Source organism: Equus przewalskii, chromosome 1 (assembly GCF_037783145.1).
Source record: "Equus przewalskii isolate Varuska chromosome 1, EquPr2, whole genome shotgun sequence".
NCBI lineage: Eukaryota > Metazoa > Chordata > Mammalia > Perissodactyla > Equidae > Equus > Equus przewalskii.
In genome coordinates, this window is record NC_091831.1 from 154,728,911 (window position 1) to 154,752,415 (window position 23,505).

Consider the following 23,505-nt stretch of genomic DNA (forward strand, 5'->3'; position numbering starts at 1 on the left):
CCAATCCCCCAAGTGAGCAACGTCTTTTTTCCCCCTAAAATGCCTTAAAACATTTCGAAATATATTCTTGAGATTCTATTTTTAAATATTTTATTATTAATTATTTCAAACAGACAACAAGCACCCATGGACTTACCATCCAGGTCTAACAAATATAATTTTTGCCATTTTTGCATCGGATTGTTTTTATGGCCCCTCCATAAATAGGTCTGGGAAGAAAAACTCCAGTAGGCAATGCAACTTTATTCTTTGAGATAAGCATGCTAGGAACTGGTTATAATTTATGCATGTATATGAAGGTTTTTAAATATCAGGAGAAGGACCTTTGTAGCCATAATTGTACAGCTATCTTGATTACAAATATTTTAAATAAATGTAAACATCAAGAGACAAAGACATTTAAAAAAAAATTTATTGTATCTTTCCTGTCTCCGATGCCCTGGTGAATTTTGAAACAAATGTCCTGGACAAAAGAATCATAGGCTAGTTTCTTTTCCCTCCCCGCTGCGTCAGCCTCCTGTGGTGTACTGACATCCTCAAGAGAAGTAAAATAATCAATATTACATGGTCCCTTGGGAAAGAAACCAACTCCCAACAGTGAATTCTGATGTGGAAAAAAGAGACCTAAACTCGTGGCCACAGAGACTCTAACTAGTTATAGCAGAGTTAATATCTTATAAAGGAAAAAAAAAGAATTTTGGCTCAAGTCAGTACCAAAGACCCAGACAGTTGAAAACGGGCATCTCCTCACTCTAAGGACAGTCAGAAAACCCACCCACTCCCATTTTTAGAAACAAAATACACACAAACCACAACAATAACTACCTGCAAAGGGAACACAAAGGCTGGACCTTACAGTGAGATAGGGAAGTCTGCCTGCAGGATAACATCTTAGAGGGAGCGCCAATACTCTCACCTGAAGAGACATTGTTTCTCATATCCTGCTACCACAGAAAGATCACCTGATTAACATTTCAACAAATGCTGAAGATGAGACAGATTCAAACAAGCCCTCCCCTCCTCACCGCCTCCTCCTACTTTCCCCTCGCCTTTACGCACAAGCACATACAATACTGCACATCACAATCATTTCCAATTCTATAGATTCACATTCTCTCTCCTTAGGAGGCTCTGGCAGCACACTTAGGGTCAGGCTGTTGTACCCCAGCCCAGTGGCTTCACTGAGCACAATTCATGTGTTCTCTCCCCTACAAGGACACTTTGAAAGAAAGGATGGTCCCTGCATATTTTCCTGCTCTTTACATCCCCAGAACTATGTCTGTGAAATTTCACACGTTGAAACTCTAAGTATTGCTACAAATGGAGAATCACAGGTTCTCTACTGTACTCTAAGTTTCCAGTAATATGGTAAGTCAGTCCTCCCTGTTAAAGCAGTCAGGCTTCAGCCAGAAAGACTATTTCAAAATACACTGCTCTTATTTAAAACTACAAACGACTGGTCCAGAAAAACTTGAGGATCAGAGTAGACAATGAGAGAAGAAACTCTCTCTCAAGGCAGAGACCCAATGCAGACTGGCCATTCTGAACAAAGTGGCACTTACATGTTATTACTTCCTGAGCCCCCACTGAACATGTTGTGGAACTAGACTATGGTAAATCCACTGGTTGGGGGGGGGGGGGGGACAGAGAGAGAGAGAGAGAGGGAGGGAGGGAGGGAGGAAGGGACAGAGAGCGAGAGAGGGAGGGAGGGAGAGGGAGAGAGGGAGAGGGAGAGAGAGAGAGAGAGAAGTATATTTAAAAAATTGGAAACAAAAATACCAAATGAAAATTAAATTGTATAAATTGGTCCCTAAAGAGTCTGAGAAAAATAAAAATCAGCCTCGGTTTTTTTCTTTACCATGGTTCCTACACCCAAGAAACATTAGCAGGATATAAATCACAAACATGGAAACCAGTGAGTAACACTCACTTTTACCCTGAAGTCCCAAGTCCACCAAGAGCAAACGTGAAAGACGGATAGAGGAAAGAGACACATTTCCATGTCCGGCAAGAGGAGGGAGTAGGAGCAGTGACACAAGATAGACCAGAAAACAGACAACAGATGGGACCTGGTGGCTCACACAGTACTCTAGGCTTTTTTCATCCATATGAATCTGTTTAGGAAAGTCTACATACTTGAGAATATCCATAATTTTTAACTCTGAAGAGAACCATCTCTATTTCCTCTCTACATACCAATCTGATTATAATTTACCCCACAGGACACAACCCCAAAGGAATCAACTCAAATTCCTCTCCGAAATAAAAACTGGAATTCACTTGGTGTCTACCGCTACGATTTAGAGACCACATGGTCCATGAACCTCTGGAACAGAGACTTATCTGACCAGTTCATCTCCAACAAATATCTATATGGCCTGGGGTTAAACCCCAATTTATAGGAGTCTCAGTTTCCTCATCTGAAAAGTGAAAGATTTGGATCCAATGATATCTAAGATTGTTTCATGGTGAACACTCTGTGAATGCCCCTTAAAGAATGAGGAAAAAGACCTCAAAGTTCAGAACACACCAACGTCACTCAACTAAGAGTAGTCAGTTTGGCACCCTTTGGGAATCTTAAAGGCCACATGCAGAGAAGCAATAGGGACCTTAATTGGTCAAGAAAAATGCAACATATATGTCTGTACAATTTTCTCATGTTAACTGCTGGTGATTGAAACTGTGGGAGCAATCCTAGAGATTTAACATTGGGATTAGAAGAAACCATTCAGGGGAACACTAACCATTCTAGCTACGAATTCATTTTGTAATGATAATTCTTAATCCTCTATTCTCTGGCTTTCAAAACAAGAAACAACTCACTTTTTTACTATAATTTTGAGTGTTAAAGGGAAAAAAAAAGAAGCATAAGGATAACAGGGGAGAAGACTTAAGATATTCTGGTTGAATTAGTGCTATTTTTTTTTAAATGATCCCATAGCAAACTAGCATGGCTCATAGGAACCAGGCCCAGTGGAGAGGAGGAACGAGATCAAACACGTGGAGCTGCAGATACGTTATTTTAAAGCTACATCAGGAGCAGCAAATTCTTATTTAGAAATGACAGGGTATAGCTGACAGACATGCCCACTGCTACACAGAGGAAATTTAATAATATCTTTTTGTTAGCAGCACACCTTGCCAAGTACCGGTGCACTGGGAATGTCAACGTGACAAGACCTCACCGAGCAGCCTGCTCTCAAATGGTCTCACTTTACCTGTTGCTTCACTTCCATAAGGGTGTCCTGGTACAGTCGCACACACAAACACTCCAAACAGAATGCCCCCAAGCCCACCCACTCCAATTTCTCCACTTGTAGCCTAACGGCCGTATACAATAAAAGTACAAGTATAAATATTCAGTATACCTATATGAGTTTCCTGGGAGAAGTACCCTGAGAGGAGGCAAAGCACAAAACAGTACGTAAAAGCCTTGGGCATTACAAGAGGGAGTCAAGTATCTAAATGGGAAAACAAAAGGGAGCGCCAAAGAGAAAAAGGAGGCAGAGGTCTCAGGATAAAACTTGCCCCACAACTTACTTGGCCCATTTATCACCAGCTGTACACAGAGAGAGCCCAGAATTCCTTCCTGCTCTAAAGAGAGGGACAGGCAAGTATATTCGCTCACTCTCAAATCCCATTTACACCATATGCAAATTAAATCATCAAGAATAGTGTGAAAATTATTAACTTGCAATACCATTCTGACTTTTAAAATAAGGGAAACAATACAGCCCTCATACAGTTCAATCTAGCCTGCCCTAAAAATGATATCACTAGAACCTCCAATCAAAGCTCATAAAAGACTAACCTGGGATTCAGAAACACTTTGCAAATAAGTACTCCCTCACTTTAAAATAGGGATCACCTCGTCACAAAGATGCTCAATGGTCTACTGAGGTTAAACTCAGTTCACGTATGAATACAATCACAACTTTTTCTAAGACTTCTCCAAGCCCTGGCAGCAATCTCTTCTGACTTTCTCTCAAAATTAGGGGGAAAAGATATCTAAATAAGAAATCCAAGAGGTAACGTGAAAAATATTAACAATAGCGATGCCTTGTCAGTCTTCCTAATATGAAGCAGATGAATTTCATTTACACATACATGGCATATAAAGTTGAACACATAATTATCTTCTTGCTTGAGTTAATAATTATCAGCAGTCAAGAAAAACTCATTTCCATATTAGAGCTCCTGAGTACCTCTGTCATAAGAATATATGTCAGATAGTTGAAACAAATCTGTATTTTGTTTTCCAGATTTCCAGTATAAATGAAAAAAAAAACAGCAAGTAATAACAGTAATATTCCCATTGTCATGACCAGATCAAAAGGCACGGAACTACCCAAAACAGATAATTTCTTAAAAGTAGCCAAAAGTTTTGTTTTGTTTTGTTTTTTACTACAAAAGGGGGAAAAAAACATTACTCCTAAACCATGAAATGACCCATTTCCATCCAATATACCAAAAGGGCCTATTGTTGCACAGCCAACTGTATGCATACTGCAGCAGGCAACAGGTCAGTATAAAAAACAATAATGGGTTTTGGAATCAGACTGATAGGAAATCATACTACAGTTCTACCATGGACTAGTTATGTGACATTAGGCAGGTTATCTAACCTCCTCGAGGTTAATTTGCCTCATCTGTAAAATTGTCTAACAGTGACCTTACAGAGTTATCTTGAAGTTAAATAAAATATTGTTCATCAAGTACTGAATACTCAGCTAGGTTCTCTATGAATAAGAACCATTTTAACACATTTGCTACGCCTACACCTCATTTACCCCCTCCAGCCCAAATTAAGGTAGTTACTCCTATTCAAACTAACTGGTCCCAGTACATTTCACAACACTGTTACCTTCTCTGTTGTGAATTCCTGCATGACCATCAACCCCCCATTCTTGCCTCACCCAAAGTCTACTCTGATGACAGCAAGTTAGAAATGCTGTGCTCCACAAGAAAGAAGGGGATAAATGAAAATATTTCTGACAACAGCTCATTACTAAAATATGTTCTGAAACATAGCAATAACATATGGTTAAGAGGCCAAATCGCAGTCCAATGGTCAAGTTCAATTTGACTGACTGCTATTAAACCACCACTGCCAAATCCTGATCATATTTTTTTGTATAGATTTCACGAGTTTCTTTTTTAAATGATACAAAGCCTTACCCATATCTCGCACTGCATCAAATACTGCTACTCCAGACTTTCTATCACTAAACTCAAATATCTAAGCAAAAATACATGTAGATTATGGGGCTGCTGAGAATAGCAGTAAGGAATAAATGGTTGTGTGATACATCAAAATGTCATGATATTTTCCCCTTACGAATGTAAAAACACATTAACCACCTTATCTCTCTGGACCAGCCCCTGTTTGGACATCACTCTAGAATTATCCCAGCTTCCAGGTGAGGTCACCCAAATAGTTGGTATGTGCTGGGATGACTGCTGGCTCATTGATACATGCCTCCTTCTCATCTATCAACTCCTACTGGACTAACTTTTGGAAGACCACACATCCTGAGTACATGGGACTCCATGACTCTCTTGCATAAGAAGCACAACCTTAAACAAGGCTTTTCTGATCAAAAGAATTTTAAACATGTCATGGAATGCAGACAAGTCATTTGGAATGTAGCTAATCATATATACACACACACACATATGCAAATACGTATATATACACACATAAATACATATGTGTGTGCATGTATACATGTATATGTGTTTGTGTGTGTATATATGTAGCTTCTTACTTGGTAGCCGACAAACACTAAGAGATAAAATAAGCATTTTGTAACTGATTAATGAGGAAGAAATTAAAATCAATTACTGATGTTTTACCTTGTTTCTCAGATGCACCCTCATTAACCCCACTTAGTTCATATAAAGGCTTCCACTCTTCAAAGAAACTGACAATAGGGCCAAGGACACAAGAATAGTACCATTTAGAATACAGATAGCTCTGCAATAAAGCGTAAACAAACAAAAAGGGTCAAGTAGTCAGTCATTACAGCTTGACCTCTTGTTTGAGGCAATTTTCAGCCTCATTCTTAGAGAACTGGTTCCCCTGAGCCTTTAAGAAGAAGCAGGATGCTTTTGCATAACCTCAAAATATTTCCCCCAAGATATTTTTTTTCCTTCTTCTCCCCGAAGCCCCCCACTACATAGTTGTATATTCCAGTTGTAGGTCCTTCTAGTTGTGCCATGTGGGACGCCGCCTCAGCATGGCTTGATGCTCAGCAGTGCTAAGTCCACGCCCAGCATCCAAATCAGTGAAACCCTGGGTCACTGAATTGGAGCGCGAACTTAACTACTCAGCCACGGGGCCGGTCCCTCCCTCAAGATATTTATTAGTTATTGCCATTGTTTCAACATATGCCCACAAATTCCTTGATACTCCTCCCTCCAGCAAGTCTAATTCCCACCACCTTTGGTGTGAGTAGGACTTAGTCACTCCCAGTGAACAAAGAATGGGAAATAAGTTTACAATGGAGAAAACTTGACAGATACCATCTTAATTAAGTGATCAAAGTTAACATTATAGTAATATGTCATGCTGATATCACATGTCCACTGACATGATCCAACAAGAACGGCACATCATCTCTTCCCCAAAATCCATAACCTCAGTCCAATCATGAGAAAACATAAGAAAAAGCCAAACTGAGGAACATTCTACAAAATACCTAACTGCTATTCTTCAAAAGCGTCAAGTCCAGCAAAGGCTGAAACTGTCACAAATTACAGGAGACTAAGAAGACAAACAAATCCAATGTGGTATCCTGAGTTGGAACAGAAAAAGGACACCAGTGGGAAAAAAATGGGGAAATTCAAATGAAGTCTGTAGTACACTAATGTTAATTTTTTAGCTTTGATAAATATACTGTGATTATGTAAGATGTTAACATCAGGGGAAGCTGGATGAAGACTATATGGGAACACTCTGTACCATCTTTGCAACTCTTCTGAAAAATCTAAAAAGTATTAAAAAATAAAAAATCCAAAAAATAAATAATTGGGCCTTCATGTCATTTAGTATTAAATCAATCCACACAAATGATATTCTGCAACTCAACCACTGTCCTTACTTGTTAGAGTAGATTCATGACAGGCTACAAAGTGATTTGCTTTTATTGAAGATGATCTTTCCAGGACTTCAGGTCTTAAAAAGAAGACAAATTCTAATAGTAAACATATGGACCTTTGATGAAGTAAATCACACCAGTAACCACAAGTAACAGCTTATTCATCCATTCAAATAGCAAGCTTTATAGTTGTGAACTATGTGTATGGATTGTGCCTTACACTAAGGATAAAAAGATCCATGCTCAATAGACATACAATTTAGTGTATCAGTTCAAAAGCAATGCACTCAGAAAAGCCTGCCTGACCTTTCCAAGCTGAACCGAGCGTCCTCTCCTGGTTGTCCCACAGCACTCTGAGACTCCCACATTGAACTGAAATTGTTGGTTCTCTCATCTACGTCACCTCACAAGTGACATTTGCCAAGGACTGTGCAGGGTCTGAGATTTTATCCTATTTGGAAGATAATAAATTAGCCTATTACTGTTTCATGGATGCTGGCAGAAGACATGAGACTCCTGGATCAGAGACAATGCCTTGATTATTCACAGCAAAAGCAGTAGCCAAAGCTTCAAGTTCATTTGAATTGGTTCTTCATGCCCCCACCCTCTCAGAGGGGTAATTCAAAGAGGCCATCATGGAAGCCTGCACATGCTGCAGGTTCTATTATAAGAAAGGAACACTAGGCTTAGAAGACTCACTGCTCTTTAGTAAATGAAAGCAAGCCTGATCTTTGCCTGGGGGAGACGTTACCTCATGTCTCACGGTTGCTCGTTGCCCCAGGTAGACGGTGGTCAGGGTCCTGCATTCTTGGCCTGTCCAGCAAGAACATGCAGGAATGCTCAGGACCCATGGCAGATTGCCTTTGCCAATAACACTCTTAATGGCAGGGACTATGTTTTAGGCATTTCTGTACCCTCAGCACCCGGCATGACACATGAGACCCTGCAGATACTCCTGGTGTTTGCTAAATGAATGACTACACACTAGACATCCTGAGTTTGAAGCCAAAGAGAACTGCTCGATGTTGTGACCATGTACACAGTCACTGAATCTCTTTAAGGTTTATTCTCTTAATTTCTAGGATATATACAATAATAGAAGCTCAAGAAATGCTGAATGAAAGAACTATCTCCAAGGATTATCCTATCTCTAAAAATGAAAGTTTCTACAATTCTCTAAACAGCAGAATGCCAGAAAACCCAGGTGCCTACTCATCTCTCTGACAAATGTGACACACACACCATTCCCCCTGTGGAGGTAGAAATTCATGATGACAAACTTACAATTCTATTAAGTGAATTTTGGTTATTTGTGATCATCTCAAATTTCACTATAAATTTGTATGAAGATTAAACTCTTTACAAACATAAGACAGAAACTCTCTATAACCACAGAATTCTAAGGGTAAATACTGAAACCACATAAATTATCTATTTAGATAGTAACTAATAAATGAAGTGATGAAGAAAACAATTAAACTTTGTAAAACTTCACGATTTTAAAAGACCAGCAGTATCATTATTAAAGATGAAATACTTCCCTTCATGTACAAAACACAGGAGGCAATATTTAAAGGATACTAGGTAACGACCAAGAGGCTCTCCATTAGGTTCCTTTCACAAATGCCAAGTAAACACATAAGATACAGATTTAATTTCCAAGAGGAATTCTTACTACAGATTATGAAGAGCAGTATGCTGACATCCTCACTATTCTTTGGGGAACATACACCACAGATTCAGTTACTAAATTAAGCAATAGATATTGATATTTCATTTGTATCAATTCCATTCTTCAGTAGCTAAAAATTCTGGGACCAATATAGTATACTCACAAAAAAAATGTGAAGGTATTCTTTCCATTCCACTTCAGGTATGACAATATACTAAGAATATACAATGCAGAACCCTATATGTGTTTTAATCTTTTGAGTATGTCATCTTTCAACTGGAAAAAGTACTTTTGAGGGTTTTTTCCGTCTAAAATACCACCAAATTAGTTCATGATGTTGGCTTTTTTTAACCAAAAGAATGGACAGCTACCAGGCAGTCCTTGGATCTGTCACTTGCCTCAACAATGTTGGATGAAACACACCTGAGAAATCCCTCCTACGCCAGCTTCTGACCACCTTCCAACCTCTTCTCTAGCTGCAGGCTCCAGGACCATATCTTTGCCCATCCCTTGCTTCCCAGACCAGTTAACACCATTTCTTGTGGTCAGTTCCTTGTCTCCAGTCAGCCACAAGCCCCTAGATCCACCAGATTACTCCACCAATGTCAACACTGCCATCACCCACCTAGTCTATGGGCATCTGTGGGCTTCCTATACCTATCTCTCTTTGGGCTTCTATTGCAACTGCAAAAGTGTGGCCCGGGAAGGCAGGCACCAATTCTTCCACAAGTTGGGGGAGAAATGGAAGGGCACCAAGCATGTCTGGAAGATATAAAACCAGCACTGCAGCTGCGTCCTCCTCCAGGACATGCAGAAGCTGCCTCACGATAAACGGGGTCACACACTGGGTGCCAAGGAAGCTGCCCTAGCCCTGGAGGAAACCCTAAACCGGGTCCTACTGAATCTGCATGCCCTAGATTCTGTCCACATAGACTCCCATCTCTGTGACTTCCTAGAGAAACACTTCCTAGACAAGGAGGTGAAACTCATCAAGAAGGACAACCACCTGAGCAACCTTCTCAGGCCAGCCCCAGGCAGGGCTGGGTGAGGTCCCTTGAAAGGTTCACCTTAAGCATGACTAGAAGCCTCCCAGGGCAGCGCCCTCTGAGGCCCAGCTGCAGCTCCCTGTCCTCTGGACTTCCGCCTGAGTCTCAGCCTTCAGCCCAAAGCTTCTCAATCAACCACAAACCCTCTCCCAAGCTGCAGACCAAGTATAAATAATAATGCTTCTTTTTGCAGAAGCAAACAAATAAGAGAATGTATATCTTAGACAGTGATATATATGTAGATTTTAATGAACAGTATCAAGGGGGAAAAATACCAACTTTGAAGCCAGACATACTTAAGCTTGAATCCTTGTACTGGCTTGAATCCTTGTACATATTAGATATGTGAATTTTGTACAAATTATTTAACATTGTTTTTAAGGCTTAGTTTCAGCATGTATAATGAAATCGACCATATGGTTACAGTTACAAATCAACAATATAAAAAAGTGCCTAAGTAATACATCTTACACAGAGCTGCACATGGTAATGTTCAGGAAATGGTAACACTTATTATTGCCATCAGTTTGTTAGCTTTGGGTCATTTGTTGTCACAGGGTCACTAATGACCACAGGGCTCCATTTACACACAGATCCCTTGCCTATTTATTTTAAACTTAACCTTTCTATGAACACTAGATGTGCTAACTTAATGCACTTGGGCAAAACGCTATAAAACTATTGCAAAATTAAAAGGAGCAAGGAGAACAGAGTTAAAAAAAATTCCCTGATAAATCACCTTGCCTATCCCTATACTGCAGGAAAGACCACTGTTGAAGCCACACTGGTTAAATGACACCAAATTCATTCTGAAAGATTTCCAATCAACCCCAATTCTCCCTAAGATGCATAGTTAACATCTCATGTACAAAATGCACACAAACATGTCATCTAAATCCCCTGCGTTTTGGTTAAGCACATTTCATGTTTTTCTGTTTTCTTTAGGGCTTAGAACACAAATGACATAATTAGTAAATGACTTCTCAGGCTTCTTTTCCTTGGCATCATAAACCTTTCATCACAGATGCTATTCTTCCCATTCTTAATCATCTTTCATGTTCCCTGTGTCACCTCTGTAGTTGTAGATTGAAAGAGGTCAACAAATCCCATAAAAGCAGCTAAATAAAGAGAAAGTGAGGTACTTGTTCATTGTGTTTTATATTCTAATTATATATATCAGTACTATGCTTGGATATATTAATGACAATCCCACGGTAATGGCCTGATTTCAAATATGACCATTAGCTTTTCTCCCCCCAACACTCTTCCATACCATATTATACCCAAATAGTTTGCTTTTTTTTGTCTACAAAATAATTCTTAACTTTTGTATAGCACTTTACAATTTTTAAAATAATTCTACATGATCCTGACAACCACCGTGGATTAAAGCAAGACAGGTATTATTTCTACTTCACAGTTGTTTTTTTTTTTTTAAAAAAAGGAGATCTCAAGAGTTTCACTCCCTCAGGGGCATGTAGCTAGTAAGTGACAACCAGAACCAAGACTTGATCCACTGACCTCCATGGATGAAGCGCTCCTTCCATTCTACTACCAAAGTACATACACCACACTTCAGTTACACCCACGGAAACAGACAACTTTGCTACCCAATCCTAAATTTACAGTTGCCCTTCTCATAGCCCTTGAATTCATGTGTTTCATGCTTTATATACTAGAAGAGGTTCTACCCTGACTTTCATTAAAGGCTTTGCCAAAATAACTCTTTTTATTCTCTCTTTCTAGAGCAAAGAGAACTTACAAACTTCCACTTAAACATAACATCGATTGTAAGCATTTATTTGCTCTCCTTCCCAAAACCCTCCTTAAAATGATGGTAAATTTTTTAAAGGGAAGCATGAGTCCATAAGAATAAACAGACTGAGAGAGGAGACAGCAGCAGTGGAGAGGAATATGCTAGATGCTATTAGAATGCAGCACGCCAACTTGATGACGCAGACATTCAGACATTTATCAACCAGAACAGTGTCTGGAATACACGTCAAATCCAAAAAGATTCAATGTTCTCTCATTAACATACTTCTAGTAAGAATAGTCTAAATTATCTAATAATCTAAGCAAACATTCAGTTCTTATAATGACCTTGAGACACTGTGGTCACCGCTCGCGTTTCTGTGGCTCAGCCCTGGGGGACTAGGACCAGAACGATAGCCACAACAGCCAAAAATGGTGACAGTGAAAAAATGGCTAGTCTGGACCAAAATCTATCACCAAATCAAGTATTATTTTAGTGACTTTAATTTGCCATGAGACAAATTTTTAAAGGAACAGATCAAACTGGATAAAAGCTGGGTACCTCTGGAGATAATAATAAAATTCAACAGTTTAAACTGCCTAACAACAGACTTCAATATAATAGAAGCATTGAGCAAATCACAGACAGAACTTGTGGAAATAAATGAAGAGAAAGCTAAAATCAAAAGATCTCCACACAAAGCTCTCCCTGATAAATAAAATGTTTCTGATGACTGAGTATAAAAATGATGTAAAAACAGATCCATTTAATATAAAGAACTTATACAACTCATCAACAAAAAAACAAACAAATCAATCAAAAAATGGGCAGAGGATATGAACAGGCATTTTTCCAAAGAAGATATGCAGACGGCCAACAGGCAGATGAAAAGATGTTCAACATCACTAATCACTAGGGAAATGCAAATCAAAACTACAATGAGCTAGCACCTTACACCCATCAGAATGGCAAGAATTAACAAGACAAAAAATAACAAATGTTGGAGAGGAAGTGGAGAAAAGGGAAACCTCATACACTACTGGTGGGAATGCAAACTGGGGTAGCCACTATGGAAAACAGCATGGAGATTTCTCAAAAAATTAAAAATAGAAACATCACACAATTCAGCTATTTCACTACTAGGTATTTATCCAAAGAAAATGAAATCAACAAAGAGATTTACACACCCCTACGTTCATTGCAGCATTATTCAGAATAGCCAAGATGTGGAAGCAACCCAAGTGTCCAGTGAGTGGATAAAGAAGATGTGGTACATAATGGAATACTACTCGGTCATTTTAAAAAAAGACAAAATCGTCCCATTTGCAACAACATAGATGGACCTTGAGGGTATTATGCTAAGCGAAATAAGCCAGACCAAGGAAGACAAACACCGTATGATTCCACTCATGTGGAAGATAAACACATGGAAGGGAGAACAGATTAGTGGTTACTAGAGGGCAAGGAGTTGGAGGGAGGGCAAAAGGAGTAAAGGGGCACCTATGTATAGTGACAGATAAAAACTAGCCTACTCAGGGTGAGCAAGATGCAGTCTACACAGAAACTGATATACAATAATGTACACTTGAAATTACACAATGTTATAAACCAATATGACTTCAATAAAATAATTTTTTTTTAAAAAACAGATCCATTTATATGAAAGTCTTCCCAACTGATGCAACCCTCTGTGACATAAAAGAAAGATTAGAAGATAAAGGTCAAGCACAAAATATTCAAATGAGAAACACATTACACAAAGCATTTAAGGGATCAATGTTTGCAGTGTCTGATTTTACTAAAAAGTTTTTAGAGACTGCCCCCAACCAAAAGCATAAAGACAAAGACCTTCTAAAACCTTTCAAGGAAGAGTGCTTTGCTAAAAAAAAAAGAAAAAATGAAGAAAGAAAGCAAAATAAAGTGTAAGCTAAATTGAGAGCTAAACAATAATAAGAAGAAAAACAGAAGTGCTATAGATGCTGAAACGAAATCTCTCAAAGAAAAGATTGGATGATTGCTGAAATTTTTGGATGGAGATTTCTCAAAAAATTAAAAATAGAAACATCACACAATTCAGCTATTTCACTACTAGGTATTTATCCAAAGAAAATGAAATCAACAAAAAGCTTTATACACCCCTACGTTCATTGCAGAGATGAACAGACTTGTAGAAAAGAGCCACATTTCCTTTTCTCAAATGATGGGGAAATACAATGGATAGATTTTATCAGATGAGCAAAAGGGGGAATAACTCTATTTAAAGAAAAAGATTAAAAAAGCAGATAGAAGCTAGATAAAACCAAAGAAGCCAATAATGATAAGCTACAATTAAGGAACAAAGAAGAGATGTGGGAAGGACTAGGAGAGGTGGAGAAAAAGCAGCACTGAAAAATCACGGTGGACCAACAAGAATCCCTAAACAAATGGAAATCAAAAGGTCACAGATTTAAAGGAAAGAGAATTAAAGCTGCCAGGCTCGGGCTGTTAAAGGAAAAGCAGAGTTTTAGGGTAAGAAAATTTAAGTTGATAGCGATGATGAACATGATGAAACTGATGCAGCTGGACCAGGAGAAACAGACACAGAAGAACCTGCATCAGAACACGGTGTGGGAGACCAATAGGTTAGCGAACAGATTTCTAGATAGTCAGCTGCTTTCATCTTTGGAGGTTTGAAAAGAGAGAATCAAATTAGGCCCACTTCAATGTCCAGCTGTAAAAAAGGAAAGATCTTTCGTGTGGCTTAAACTGTTGTTTTTTGTTGTTATCCAAATAAAGATTTTTTTTTTAATGTATAGTTCTGTTTGTTATTTCAAATGAGTCAAATATCAAAGGGAAAGTTCTTCCACTAAATTGCCTATGTAATACGAGAATATATTAGTAAAATCTAATAAAATAATCCCATATAAAAAGAGGAAAAAATGAACTGAATCAATGAAGGCAATACAACTGATTTGCTGCTTCATGGGAGGAAAAGGTTCAAAGTTTAATTCAAAGTGGAGGATGCTAGAATGAGATGCTTTCTTTTCCCTTTCAGTCGAATTGCTGGCAAAAGAATATAGAAGGGAAAAAATCAAATATCATTATAATTAATACTTTCCCCCAAAATTAACTTTTCATAAAACTATATTGAGGAAGATAGCTTTAAATGAAAATATGCCTAGACAACTATGCCAACCAAACTGTAGTCTAATCATTTCATTTTTATTTGTTCCACTTAAAATAAACAGAGCTTATAGACTTGCACATAAAAGATTTTTTTCCCCAAGTTTATCTTCCATATTGCGCCAATGCATTCTGCTCACACTCTAAACATTTTTCCAACTCTGATTATCTGTGACATCTTGAAAGGAACAGACAAAGCACATGGCACGAATTCAATGACTCACCATTTGAAAAAAAAAAAAAAAGTGGGAGGCAGGAAAATTGCTTAAAGATCTAACTTGTTATGCCTGAATGTGAATGTGAGTGTTTGGTACCATTCTCAAAGCTCATGAGCCATATCTTAGAACTGCAAGAATACTGATTAAAAAGAAAAGCTGAAATCATGATTATCTGTAAGCTGACAGCTTAGAGAGAGTAGTAAAAAGACGTCTAAAGACTCCTAATCCTACCAGGGAAAGTATGATTTCAAACAAATTAGTCCCCTTCCCATATCCTCCACTTATAAAAATGAGATGCCACTGCCCATGGCCAGAAATTCAAACAAGGTAGGCAGCACCTGCATGTGGAAGGCACCAGAAAGGACCACCTCTCCAAAACTGTTTCCCATGGTCCATAGTGGTAACTGAAATTCTACTAAATTCTGAGAAACCCATTTTTAAACTTTTTTTCCTTGCATAGAGAGATATATACAATTTAAAGGATAATTATTCAACAAAACTAAGTAACCATCATCCAGGTCAGGAAAGAGAATACTGCCAACATCACAGAAGTCTCCGCACCACCCCCACCCAGTGGCCCCTCCCCAGTCGTTATCCCTCATCTTTCCCTCACTAGAGGTGACCACGATCCTGATTTTTGTAATAACAATTTCCTTGATTTTCATCTTTCCATTTAAATCTGCATCCCTAAGTAACACAGCTTACTTTTTTCTCATGTTTGAACTTTATATAAATAGAATCGTACTGAGGTATTTTGTGGATATGTAGTGTTTCTTTTACTTCACAGTATGTGTGAGAGACTCATCTACTTATTTACGTATTCATTCCCCTAGTAATGGACATTTGAGTTCCTTCCATTTGTGGCTCTTCTGAACAATACCTCTATGAACATTTGTGCACATGTCTCCTGGTGCACATGTGATAGGAGAGTATCTTCCAAGAGTGGAAGTGCTGGATCTTCAACTTTACTAGAAAATTACAAACTATCTTTCAAAGTGAATATACCGACAGACATATACACCAACTGTGTGTGAGAGAAATTCACTCTTTGAATTAATTACCTTTCTGCAAAAATTCACTGTTACAATGGAAATCCTATTAGGACAATAACAACACGTTGAGCTAGATATACTATTAACAAAAGGTCTGTCTTCAAAATGGCATTTGAGAATTGGACCAGAGGTGTATGCATAGCATAGCTAATTCTGGAAAAAAAATAATAATGTATAAAGAACAGTGCAAAGCATAGAGCCCTTGTCTGAGAAACCAAGCCTGTCATCCATTACAGTGACAACGATGGCCATCCTCCAGGGCATTGGCAGACACAGAGATTGGGGAGAAAAACAATGAACAGCTACAGGCAGAAGAGTGGAGGAAAGGGGGAAAAAATTGTCTTATGACTTAACCTAAGATTATCAACTTTTAAATGCTCAGAGACTCAGACTACTACCACTGGTTAGTCAATAAAGAGACTCAATAATCAGTTATATTATACCCAAGAAGAACTTTTAATTTCTCAGAAAAATGATGACATACAAATTCTGTTGGCAACTATTACTATTATGTCTAACATCCAAGGAAAAAAAGAAATTAGACTTTGACTTTACTGAATACAGCCAATTAAGCTTCTATCAACAAAAAATTTCAGACAGATACTAAATCTAAGCATCATGGTTACCTACTGAGCAGAGGTAAAACCAGTGGTAAGTTTGGGATAAGATGCTGACCTCATCAAATCAAGCAGTGTTACTTCTTTCTATTCTCGCATTTCCTACTGAGAGAAGGAGTATTGCCCAGGGTTAGACAGAAATACGACAGGATAGGATTCAAATCCAGATCTGTTCTAATTAGAGGGCTGTGCTTATATTAAACCACACTGACAAAGGAACGACTATAACAACATGAGCCAAACTTAAATGTCCAATATTAAAAATCAAATTTTCGATGTTGGTAAGTTACTTCTAATTTTGGTTACTTTGGTAGTTAGTAAAGAAATTATATACTAAAAGAAAAATAGAAAATGGAACCAAAAAGGTTATATACTCTTCAGAAGACTAACATGCAAGGTAGAGCAAGAATGCCACCTCACTCCACTAATCTAAAATGGTTGTGAAAGTTTCAGTTATACAAGATAAATAAGTTCTAGAGCTCTACCATACGGCATAGTGCATATAGCTAACAATACTGTATTATATGATTAAAATTTGCTATGAGGATAGATCTTATGTTAAATGGTCTTATCACACACACATAAAAATGATAATAATAAAGAGGGTGGAAAACCAAGCTCATAGATACAGAGAACAGATTGGTGGTTGCCAGAGGCAGGGGATGAGGGATAGGCGAAATGGGTGAAAGGGGTCAAAAGGTACAAACTTCTAGTTATAAAATAAATAAGTCATGGGGATGTAATGTACAGCATGGTGACTATACGTAATAACACAGTAATATATATTTGAAAGTTGCTAAGAGAGTAGATCTTAAAAGTTCTCATCACAAGAAAAAAAAAATTTTAACTATGTGTGGTGATGGATGTTAACTAGATTTATTATGGTGACCACTTCGCAAAATACACAAATATCGAATCATTACGTTATATACCTGAAACTAATATAATGTTATATGTCAATTATACCTCAATAAAAAATGATAATAATAATAATAAAGGCGGCAGGAGGAAACTTTGGGAAGTGATGGGTATGTCTATGGCCTTCATGGTGGTGATGGTTTCACAGGTATGTACTTACCCTGAAACTCATCAAGTTGTATTAAATATGTACAGCTTTTTACATATCACTCATACCTCAATAAAGTGGTTTTAAAAAATAAAACGGTCATGAAAGAATGTAGCAAGTGAAAATTTAACACATTTCAGAAAAGAAGGCAAAATTTGAACTTTTATGTGAAAATATAAGAGAACATCTTTGTGATCTTGAGGGAAAGATCTATTTCTACAAGGCACAAAACAGCATAAACTGTAAGACAGAAAACTGATAGATTCAATTACATTAAATTGAAAACTATGCACTGAAAGACATCATTACAAAAGTAAAAGTCAATCTCAGAAGAAGAAATTTGCAAATATAAACATCAAAAGATAAGTATTAGGATTAAAAATATCTATAAGTCAACAACAAACAAACAAGCCAAATGGTCAAAGAATTTGTGCAGGTAGTTCACAGAAAAGCAAGCAAGCACGGCGAATAAAGATGCCCGATCTCAAAGATTAACCAACGAAATGCAAATTAAACTTCCAGTGACTAGGTCCTCCGCTCTAGCTTACTCTGAGCCAGTCACCCCGTTTTACACTAGAGTATATTATCACCACCATCTACAAGCCCTGCCCCCACCAAATCTCAGCATCAAACATTCTACTCTCCGGCCACCACTTGCTACCTTTCCACTCACACCCCTCTAAGGAGGTCAACAATCCTTCCGCACAGAGGAATCTATAGTCCATCAATCCCACCACCTTTTCACTCCCCCTCACCCCTCTCATGCCTGCACTTCCCTCCTTATCCAGCTTAAATTCAGTGTCAATCATTCTAATCACCTCTTTTCTGTCTCTCACGGCATGCATTTGCTTGGCTAAACTGTAATCATAACTTAATCCTATTCTCCATCCCACTATACCTGCATTCATACAGCAGAAAGTGAACACGGGAAAACATACCTCTTCTCACCTTAAATTCATGAACGCCAGCCTCCAATGGGCCTCTGTTACCACCCAGCAACCATACCATATTTTCCTATTTCGTTCTTTGTCCCACTCGCTAGACAACTTCTTACCCTCTACTCTTTCATACTTCCAGAACCTCCTCCTTGACTCTCACTCACAGTTTCCTTATTTCGCTAAGAAAATTGAAGCAACAGAAGAGAACTTCCTTAAGCCTCCATTGTATCTACCCACTTACCTATATCTACACCCATACGTTCTGCCTTTTCCTCCAATTACAATTAAACTGTCCAAGTCACTAGCAATGTGCACTGTCTCCACCTGTACAATAGATTCCATCACCTGATGTGTACCAGAGAACGTAAATCCAGCAATTCTCACCTCTCCCCACATTATTTTTGCCCTCTTTTCTGGATCTTTCTATCAACAAACAAATTTGCAGTTACTTCTCTCATCTTTAAAAATACATGACTTGACCTATTCCCCCACCAGTCCATTATTCTCCTTCCCTTTATAACAAAACTCCTTAAAATTCAGAGTTGTTTATACTTGCTATCTCAAATGTCCCTCCTCCTGTATTCTTTGTAAATCCCAGAAAGAATTTATCCTACCACTCCAACAAAACTTCTCTTGTCAAGATCACTAGTAACCTCACGTTGTTAAATTCAACTGTCAATTCTTGGTTGTCATCAGCTGCAACTGACGCAGATCCCTCCTCCTTCCAGGAAACACTTGAAAACACCACAGTTTCTTGGGTTTTCCTTCTTCCACTCATGCTCAGCCTCCTTTGCTAGTTTCTTCTCATCTCCCTAAACTCTAGACGCTGTGGTGCCCATGGCTCGGTACTTTTCTAGCTAATAACTCCCTTGGGCATCTCATGCAGTCTCACAACTTGAAGTATCATCTACAGGCTGGCATCACCGAAATATGTATCTCCAATCCAGACCTGGATCCTGAATCCCAGATGCCTTATCCAACAGCCTGCTAGCTATTTCCTGTTGGATGTTTGTTGGGTCTCTTTTACTTGCCACTCCAGATTCACTGTCCACCCTTCTCCTCCCTGCTCTGCCCTAGGAGGTTGATCTAGATGGATGACAGCAACAGGCTTCCCTTGCCTTCTGACCTCCAATAGGTTAGGCTCATGGGAAGCCCTGGCGGGAGAATGGAGGAGAAAGAGAACGTAAGACCAGGAATAAATATATTCCCCTTTCTCTCTCCCTGTGGAGTAACCTTTGCTAGCTAGATCTCTTGACTAAAGGTGATTCATTCTCTCAAGGTAAATTTCTCTACATGAAGCTCTCCTTGTGAGTTCCAGTAACTAGGGGGGGTAACATCTCTGCTCCTCCCTGCCCTCCCAATACAGTACTATCTCTGTGCTTTCCCTGCATCCTACCCATATCTTTGTGAATGAGTCCTTTGCTAAAACTTCCTTCCTCATTATATTGAGCATGCCATCTATTTCCTACAGGAACTCTGACTGATACAAATGTCTAACTGGCATCTCAATTCTAACACATGCAAAACTGACCACCTCCTATAGTTTTACCCATCTCAATTAACAGCAACTCCCTTCTTCTAGTTGTTCAGGCCAAAAACCTGGCGTCATCCTTATTCTCTTTTTTTGTTTGTTTGTTCAATCATCTTTATTTGGACATCAGAAATTATGCCTTGGATCACAATGGGCAAGCTCACTTCCATTTTTCAGCCACTTCCAATTTGGCTGAAATAAAGTAGGAAAACTGCTTATTATTATTATTTTTTTTTTGGTCCCACCTTGGGTTTTTTCCTTATATTCTTTTTATCTCATACCCGACATTTGCGAGTCCCATGTGCTCTTCCCTCAGAATAGATCCAGAACCCAACCACGTTTCACCACCTTCACTGCGACCACCCCAGCCACAGCCACCATCATCGCTTGTCTGGATTACTGCAGTAGCCTCCCAACTGGTCAACCTGCTCCCTCCCTCATCTGTCTTCAGTTCATTACAACACAGCAGCCAGAGTGATCCTGTTAAAACAGGAGTTAGCCATATCACTCTTCTCTTCAAAACCCAGTGGCGGCTCATCTCACTCAGAGTAAAAGCCAACATCTTTGCAATGGTCTCCACGTGATCTAGTCACATAAATCCTCTCTGATCTCATCACCTATTTGCTCACTTTGCTCCAGCTGCACTGCCCTCCCTTGCTATTCCCTACACTGCTATCTCAAAGGTTTGAACTTGCTGTTCCCTTTGCCTGGAACATTCTTCCCACAGACATCCCCAGTGCTTGCTCCCTCACCTTCCTCAGGTATTTATTCAAATATTATCTTCTCAGTAAGACCTTCTCCGGCCACTCTTTCTAAAATTGCAACAGCCTCTCCTCATTTTATTTCTATCTTAAGCAATTTATCACCATTTAACATCTTATGTACTTTCCTTTTATTCCTTTTACTGTGTGTCTCCACCCTCTAGAAAGTCAACTCTATGAGGCAGGTGTTTTTGTCTGTTCTGTTCCCTGCCATAAGCTCAGCCTCGAAAACAGTACATAGAAATAGTGGGTGCTCATATAACTGTTGAATGAACTACAACTAGATACCATCCAATCAATGGCCACAATTAAAGTCTAACAGGACTACATTTTGGCAAAGATGGTGAACACTAGGAATTCTAGCTCATCTCCACCTTGGAAAGCAATTTGGCAATATCTAAAAATGATTATGATGTGCATGCCTAACAAACTAGCGATATTTTTTCTGGGTTGTGTATCTATTTATACAGACAAGGACAGTATACTAAAAGTCAGAATCATTCCAAGGAGTATGGTCAGCCTATCTAGAGGATGTTCTTAATATTTTATGATCACAGAAAGTAAATCGATAAACGGCCCTACTCCAACATATATGAAGAAAGTATGGTAGCTCTTCTCGGGCTTATGCTACAGTGAAAGGAAAATGACAAACCAGCAGAAGAGTGGGGAAGAAATGTAAGCACATATAAAAAGATGTGACAATTATGATCTCCAAAAAACCAGTCACAGATAAACAAGCCACTTAAGAAATCAGTAAGCAAAGATAGACTACAAGAAAAATACATATAAGACCCAAACTATGCCGAGTTTTAAGTTATAAACAAAATGGTAAAATAAATAACCAAAATCATAAGTGATGGGCATAACTGCTTGGTTAGACTAGAATTGTGAATCACTTTCAAACATTTACACAGTAACTTTTATTGCCAGATACTGTCCTAGTAACTGACTGCACAAGTGATTCAATGAAATCCACAAGCAGTCTACATGTTAACTTGATTGCACTACTTCAATTTTTCCCAAATCTTTTAGCAGAACAGCTGATAAAAATTGAAACTAACCAGCCCACATTTTACCTCTCTCCTACCTTCAAGAAAAGTACTTATAAATCCATAATTGGCCAAAATGCAGGTAATGAAAAAGAAATACTCATCTGACTGGCAAAAGATGAGTTACCAGTGTTGGTCAGTGAGTTATGCCACCAACGCACCCCTACTTAAGGAGGTTACCCTATCTGCAGCACACAACAGAATGACCCTAGAGTGACTCACACTCTAATACTCTCTCCACTTAACTCTTTCTTTCCTGCTCAAAGAGTATATTCTATTAAGTTGGAAGAGCATTCATCACTTTACGATTCTTAGTTTGGTATAGGCATCAAAAATACAGGTAGATGAGAAAAAAGAAAGATAGAACCCAACAGCAACCTAAAAGTTAGGAGGAAGAGGGAATTCAAAACAAATTGTCTGAAAATTCTACTTTCACTTTATTTCTCTGCTTCTCGCATCTTCATCCTTTAAATTTTTTTTAACCTAGCAATATTTTTTTATTCAGGTAATTGTAGATTCACATACAATTGTAAGAAATACTACAGAGAAATCTCATACACTTGGCCCAGTTTCTCCCAATGATAACATTTTGTAAAACCATAGTGTAATATCACAACCAAGATACTGACATATTGACAGCAACACAATCCATCAGTCTTATTCAAATTTATCTAGTTTTATTTGTACTCATTTGTGCGTGTGTTAAGTTCCACACAATCTTATCACTTGTGTAGGATTTTGTATCTACCACCACAGTCAAGATCTTGAACAGTTCCAGCATATCAAGGACTCCTCATGTTGTCCTTTTATAACCACACTCACCTCCCACCCTCCCATTCCTAATTCCTGAAAACCACCAGTCTATCCTCTCTTCATCCTTTAAATTCTTATTTCATACCTGTAGGGAGTAGCCATCTATACAACCAGCCCTGCTCCATTATTTCCTGTGACTATTATCTCCAGCTTCACTCTGCCGCACATCGCTCCAGGTGGAGTCGATCTTAAAAAACAGCTGGCCAGGGGCTGGCCCAGTGGTATAGTGGTTAAGTTCATGCACTCCGCTTTGGTGGCCCAGAGTTTGCAAGTTCAGATCCTGGGTGAGGACTTACACACTGCTCATCAAGCCATGGTGTAGCAGTGTCCCACATATAAAAATAGAGGAAGATTGGCACAGATGTTAGCTCAGGGTCAATCTTCCTCACCAAAAAAAACAAACCAAAAACAGCTGGTCATAGAAGGAATGAGTTTTTCACCATACTGATAGAGAAGACTATCCAAAAGCAAAACAGAAAAGTTCTGGTGTTCACGTGCATATGGCTCTAATATATGCATCTCCACTAATATGCATATTCCTGGGTATCAAAGAGGGAAAAAAAGAACATATTCTAGAAACTTTGTAAAGCTTTGTATAAACATAAGTGCTGATTGCTCTGAAATCAAAGAAAATAGTTCTGTCTCTCAGACTACCCAATTTAGAGTGGCGTAGATCAGCATTTTTCATTTCTATAAAGCCTTTTATCCATTTCAACCAGGACTT

The 23,505-nt window shown here is 38.6% G+C and overlaps 2 protein-coding genes across 2 annotated transcripts in view; one reads left to right on the top strand and one right to left on the bottom strand.

Moving 5' to 3' along the window:
• AVEN (apoptosis and caspase activation inhibitor) overlaps positions 1–23,505 on the bottom strand; it is a 164,706-nt gene that overhangs the window by 102,674 nt on the left and 38,527 nt on the right. The gene's annotated exons all lie outside the window — the stretch shown is intronic.
• CHRM5 (cholinergic receptor muscarinic 5) overlaps positions 1–23,505 on the top strand; it is an 86,743-nt gene that overhangs the window by 7,459 nt on the left and 55,779 nt on the right. The gene's annotated exons all lie outside the window — the stretch shown is intronic.